This window comes from Equus caballus, chromosome 12 (genome assembly GCF_041296265.1).
Source record: "Equus caballus isolate H_3958 breed thoroughbred chromosome 12, TB-T2T, whole genome shotgun sequence".
In the NCBI taxonomy this organism is placed as follows: Eukaryota; Metazoa; Chordata; class Mammalia; order Perissodactyla; family Equidae; genus Equus; species Equus caballus.
This window is the reverse complement of record NC_091695.1, coordinates 12,302,851-12,309,494: the sequence shown is the minus strand read 5'-3', so window position 1 is coordinate 12,309,494 and position 6,644 is coordinate 12,302,851. Positions and strand designations below refer to the sequence as shown.

At 41.8% G+C, this 6,644-nt stretch overlaps 1 long non-coding RNA gene across 1 annotated transcript; it reads left to right on the top strand.

Moving 5' to 3' along the window:
• Positions 1-237: 237 nt before the first annotated feature.
• Positions 238-6,254, top strand: LOC138916781 (uncharacterized). Its single transcript, XR_011424207.1, has 3 exons — positions 238-372; positions 2,467-2,709; positions 3,744-6,254. It is a non-coding gene; the product is annotated as an uncharacterized lncRNA (long non-coding RNA).
• Positions 6,255-6,644: the final 390 nt, after the last annotated feature.

Below are 6,644 nucleotides of genomic sequence, written 5' to 3'. Positions count from 1 at the left end.
GAATGCGGCAGTTCATATCAGGAAATAATAATCACACTAATACTTCGGTAATTACTTTTTTCCTCTGTGCTGATCGAGACATAGATCTGGCTTTGGTGAAATCAAAAAAAAGAAACCCCAACGATTTGTACCGAGACCAAGAGGATGCATCTGTTTCCTGAATCAGCCAGATCAAATGAGCACTGCATCAAACGCTGCCTGTGCCGAGACTATTTTCTTCCAAAGAAAGATGAAGCAATTACACTCAAGGCGGGGGAGGCGGGGGCTGGGAGTACGCCCAGGCAAAAGGAGAAATATAAGCTCTACTTTGGGGTAATGCCAATGGATTTCTTGATATGGCACCTTCTCCAAAGGAACACTCACTCCTAACAGGTACCATTTCTAAAGCGCCTGTAAAGTAACTCTACTCTCTGAAATCTTTAGACAATGGAGGCTTTGGCTCAGTCTGTCTGATTTATTTCAGCAAGTACTACCTTGTGTCTTTCCACTACTCCTGTATCTTCCCCAATCTTCCCCATATCTGCCACGCTCTGGTCATGGTTGATTCTTTGCCATGCTCTCGGTTGCCTCTACACCTTTGCATTTGCTCTTCCTTCTGCATTTGCTGTTCCCTCTGCTTGAAGCCTCCTCACTCCCTTGTCCCCCTGGCTATCTTCTCCTCAGCCCAAGGAACATCTCTTCTAAGGAGCTGTCTTCAACCCCTTAGGAAGAATTGTCCGTCCTTGATATCTCCATAGTATCCTGTGCATACTCTTATCCTAGCACGCAGTGCGCAATTCCACTCCAAGCTCCTTGAGGGCAGAAGCCACGTCTTTCATCTGAGATCTCTAAGTGTGTCTGACACATAGTAGGTTTTTACTGAATATGTGTGAAATGACTGAGTGGTTAATTTCCTCCCAGTGCCTAAGTAAGGATCATTAAGTAATAGACCCTTTTGCAGATATTCTGCTTTTGAAAGTAACAGAAATACTCTGTTCCTTTTCTCTTCCCCCTTAGAACCTGGGGATCTTAGAAATACTGACCTCTCAGTATCAAAAAGCTCAGTTTAACACCCCTGCCCATATCAAAGGAGCTCTAAGAAAAAAAGATAATCTGATTATAAGAAAACAGATTATGAATACGTTAAAACAAAAGTTTTGTATTTTAGTCTCAAACATCTCTTTTTCCTTTTTCTGAGGATGTTACTGAGATGTTCAGGGTAAATGGCCATTAGGGCCCCTTTTTTGAAATCTGCTGCATTTGACATATAAATTCCTTTGACTACCTGATTTTCCAAGAGGCTGAATCAGGGCTGCTCATTTAGTCATAATGATGTTCAACTCTAAGTTTGAGAAATGTGGTTACAAAACAGAGATACTATATAAAGCTTTTAACTTCCTTCCTCTAAGAAAGGGAACGTGTGGAGAGAAAAAAGAAAAAGGGACCAGAGATCAGTGAGGTCGGTAATTACATCTGAGTAGGAAGACCTGAGCCTGGTTTCTGATTGCTTAATGTGCTTAAGACAAATAAAATTAATCAAGTCACATACAAAAAGAAGTACTACCACAAATGGGATCTGAAATAAATCCAAATTCTTAAAGAACAGAATAGTTGCTCTCGGAGGTAGCTACTTTAAAATGGCCAGCGGATGCTAGAATTCTGATTCTTTTTTCATGTTGGAATGGGATCAGATCATAAGTTTTTAGATTTAAAAGGGACTTTGAAGATGAATTCCTCCAAGCTCTCCCTCTTACCCATCCTCATCTGACTCATATCTCTCTGTCATTATATACCTGGAGAGCACCGTTGGAATCCAACCCAAAATAGGCTTCCTCAGAAGGATTTGGTCCTCTGAATATTTGCCCTAAGGATCATCTGGTCTAAAAAGCTTCATTTCTCTCACAGGGAAGATGATGTCTAAATATAGGCTCCCACAGATGTGCCCAGTGCCCTGCGATGTACAAAGCATGTACACATCACAGTAGCAAATTCAATAAAGAATGATTCTATGGCTCTCCAAGGTCACCCAGCTTCTTAATGGTGGAACCTCGACCAGAACTCCTGGTATAATGCTCTTTCTCTCTCTCTATGATAACGTTTTTGCTAAAAATTATTCCGAAATGCTGTTTGTATGATTCTGAGCAGGAGGGTTTGGCCATATCCAGGGATAATATGAACGCAAGTTAAAGATTCCGAAGTTTTACAATGACATGAGCGAATCCCTTCATGAGGTGGCACATTGCACACAGCCCTTAAACAAGGAAATGCTGAGGGGTACCAAAGCTGAAGAGAAACTGGGACACCAAGGCCAGGGGTGTTTTGCCTCACGACAAAGCACTTCACAGGATTACAGAGGAAGGCATGTTGTAAGCGATGCTTTTCAAACTCTAATGCCCCTAAGGGCATCTCTAGATCATCTAAAGGCAGATTGAGATTCACAAAGTCTTGGCTGGGGCCTGAGATTCTGCATTTCTAACATTTTTCCAGGGTTTACCAATGCCGCTGGTCCATGGAGCTGTGAGGAGCCAGTCATAAGGAAAGAACATCAGTCTAGAAAGCCTAAGACCTGGATCGAAGTCTCATCAGTGCATCTAGGAACCATGCGAATTTGGGCAAGTCCCATCCTAAATCTGTTTCCTCACTTGAAGGATGAGGAGTTTTAATCACATCTCTATATGCACCAAGAGCCTTGAGACCGTCTGCCATCCCTTTTCTGGGACACTAACCTAAGTATGTGTGTGTGTGTGTGTGTGTGTGTGTGTGTGTGTGTGTGTATACACATGGGGGGATACTTTTGACCATCAAAGATGTTCATCACAATACTTTTTATAATAGTGAAAAATAAGAAGAAACCTAAGTAGCCAAAATTAGGGAAGCATTTTAGTAAGCTAGGCTATAACCATGAACTGAATATTAAGCAGCCATTTAAAATCATAGTTAGGGAGAAGCTATCAGAATATGGGAAAATGTTCCTGCAGTAACATAATTACATTTTTAAGCCAAAATTGTACATACAGAATAATCTCTACACTAAATGTATTAAATTCTTGCCCTGGCTGACTCACAGGGGCATTGAGAATAAAATGAGACAGCCATTGAGAGCTCACTATATAACTATGAGGTATTATTAATTATTTTCTCATGGCATTGAGAAAATCCAGGTCAGGTCTCATTCCCTACTTTGGCGTACTGCCTAATTCTGTAACATGACGTTTTCTAGAAGGACCAGCTCCTGCCTGAACATTTCCTCTTAGCAGGAAGAATTCATTCTGACTATGCTTGAAAATATGAATCTAGGAAGCAAAGAATGTGTGTTTTCTATTTCTGTTGTCACCCTTGAGAAAGAGAAAGAGGGGGACAATTTTTTAAGAGTTTTCTGGGACAAACTATTTAAAAGGTGAAGTTTGATGGGTAGAATTTAAGATCAGACTTAGGTTTGAACCCCAGATTTGTCATTTATTGGTTATGGGACCTTGAATGAGTCAAACACCAATTTCTCTGAGCTTCAATTTTCCAAATCTGTATAATAGCCCTCTTAGTATTTATCTCATAGGGTAGTTTGAGGATTGAATGAAATAATTAACGAAAAGTGTCCAGCATAGTGTCTGCTACAGAGGAGACTCTCAAGAAGTTGTAGCTAATGGAGGACAGGCCCCAGGGTGGCCCCTATGTTCACATGCTGTGTGGGTGTGGGTGGGACCTTTGACTTACCTGTAACAGTAGAATGTGGTAAATGCAATTCAAGCTACAATTATCTACATTAGGTTCTGTCCTGCTGGCACACACTAGAGAGATTCATTCTCCATTGCTGGCTTGAAAGAAGTAACCTGCCATGTTGTGAGAGGGCTTATGGAGAGGGCCACATTGCAAGGAATTGTGGGCAGCCTCGAGCAGCTAAAAGTAGCCCCTGGCCAGCCAGCAGGAAAACAGAGACCTCAGCCACACAACTACAAGGAAGCGAACTCTGCCAACAACCTGAATGATGCTGGAAATTGTCTTTCCTAATTGAGCCTTCAGATTAGAATGCAGCCCAGCTGCCACCTGGATTACAGCCTGACGAGATCCTGAACAGAGGACCCAGTTAAGCCATGCCAGACTCAGGACATGTAGGATTGTGAGATAACAAATGTGTTCTTTTAAGCTTCTGGAATTGTGGAAACTAGTTACACAGCAATACAAAGCCAATACACTTGTATGAAGTAGGTAAGTAACACTTATCCTTTGCCCATTGCTTGCAATAAACAAGCTCACCTTCATTTCACCAATGTTTATTGAGCACCCAGCCTTCTGTTAGGGATGAATCAAAGAATAGGAGTCAGAACGTGCCCTTGATGAGCTGAGAGTCAGTGCAGGAGACAGAGGAAAACCAAAAATCGCAATAAAGGGCAATAAGTGCTATGACAGAGATGGTGGAGCTTCACAGTGGTAACAGTTCAGCCAGATCCTGAAGGATCAGGGTAAATGAGGAATAGCCAGGCAGAGAGGAGAAGGAAAGGTATTCCAGGCCGATGGGCTGGCACACGCAGAAGCAAGGGGATAAGAGTATACAAATTGTACCTCAGGAAAACCAAGTGGTTGCTAAGAGGAATCTTCTCCAGATAGAAGCATTCCAGCTATAAGTGAGGGAGGAATTATAGATTTAGAATATCCCCATTCTGTAACCCCAAACCCCTGATGTAATAACAGATCTAGGCAATGATCATGAATGGCTGCTGGAAGAGAGACAACCGGACACCAAGGGCTTTTTTTAAAATTATGGTAAAATCATGTAACATAAAATTCACCTTTTTAACCATTTTATTTATTATTTATTTATTTATTTTGGGGGAAGATTAGCCCTGAGCTAACTGCTGCCAATCCTCCTCTTTTTTTTCTGAGGAGGACTGGCCCTGAGCTAACATCCGTGCCCATCTTCCTCCACTTTATACGTGGGACGCCTACCGCAGCATGGTGTGCCAAGTGGTGCCATGTCCGCACCCAGGATCTGAACTGGCGAACCCCAGGCCGCCGAGAAGTGGAACATGCGCACTTAACCGCTGAGCCACCGGGCCAGCCCCATTAAGGTGTTTTGTTTTTGGTTTTGGTTTTTTTTGAGGAAGACTAGCCCTGAGCTAACTACTGCCAGTCCTCCTCTTTTTGCTGAGGAAGGCTGGCCCTGAGCTAAAATCCATGCCCACCTTCCTCTACTTTATATGTGGGACGCCTACCGCAGCATGGAGTGCCAAGTGGTGCCACGTCTGCACCCGGATCCGAACCAGCCGAACCATTAACCATTTTAAAGTGTACAATTTAACAGCATTTAGTGCATTCACAATGTAGTGCCACCATAACCGCTGTCTGGTTCTAGAACATTTTCATCATCCTAAAAGGAAACCCCATTCCCATTAAGCAGTCCACGCCTCTTCCCCCCTTCCTCCCGCCCATGGCAACTGCCAACCTGCTTTCTGTCTTGATGGATTAGCTATTCTGGACATTTCATATAAATGAGATCACCACACAATATGTGGCCTTTTATGTCTTGCATCTTTAACTTAGCATGTTTTCAAGATTCAACCATGTTGTACTATATGTCCATACTTTATTCTTTTTTATGGCTGAATAATATTCCATTGTATGGATATGCCACATTTTGTTTACTCCATTTTATCATTTGATAGACATTTGGGTTGTTTCTACCTTTTGGTCATTGTGAATAATGCTGCTATGAACATTCGTGTTCAAGTTTTTGTTTGAACACCTGTTTTCAATTCTTTTAGGTCTATACTTAGGAGTAGAATTGCGAGATCATATGATATGATATTTCTGTGTTTAACTTATTGAGGAACTGTCAAACTGTTTTTCACAGAAGCTGCAACATTCTACATTCTCACCAGCAATGTATAAGGGTCCCAGTTTCCCCACATTCTTGTTAACACTTGTTATTTTCCAGTCTTTGTTTGTTTGTCTGGCCATCCTAGTGGTGTGAAGTGGTATCGCCAAGGGCTTTTGATGGAAGGACACCTACAAAGTATTCCTGCCAACGTTGAGCTGACTTAGATGAAGCCTCTACACCTGTGCTGTCCAAAAGAGAAACCAGTAGCCACAAGTGGCTGTTAAACACTTAAAGTGTTGCTAGTCAGCATTCGGTTACACAGTAACCATAAAATACATGCTGGATTTCTAGAACTTAGTGTGAAAAAGAATGTAAGATATTTCATTAATGATCTTTTATATATGTTTCATGTTATTTTCTATATTTTGCTTATATGGGTTAAATAAAATGTTATTAAAATTTATTTCATCTTTTGCTTTTTACGTTTTAAATGTAGTTATTAGAAAATTGTAAATTACCTTTGTAGTTTACATTATATTTTTATTGGCCAGCATTGCTTCTTTTTGATGAGGAACATTGTCCCTGAGCCAACATCTGTGCCAATCTTCTTGTATTTTGTATGTGGGATGCTGCCACAGCGTGGCTTGATGAGCAATGGGTAGGTCCGTGCCCAGGATCCGAGCCCATGAACCCTGGGCCACTGAAGCAGAGTGCACAAACTTAACCCCAGGCCAGCACTGCTTTAAATCTATCAGTCTACAGGAAATACAGAGGACAGACAAACTTGCTAGACAACTCCATAAGGTTGCCACCATCAAAATTTAAATGTGAGGGGCTGGCCCCGTGGCCGAGG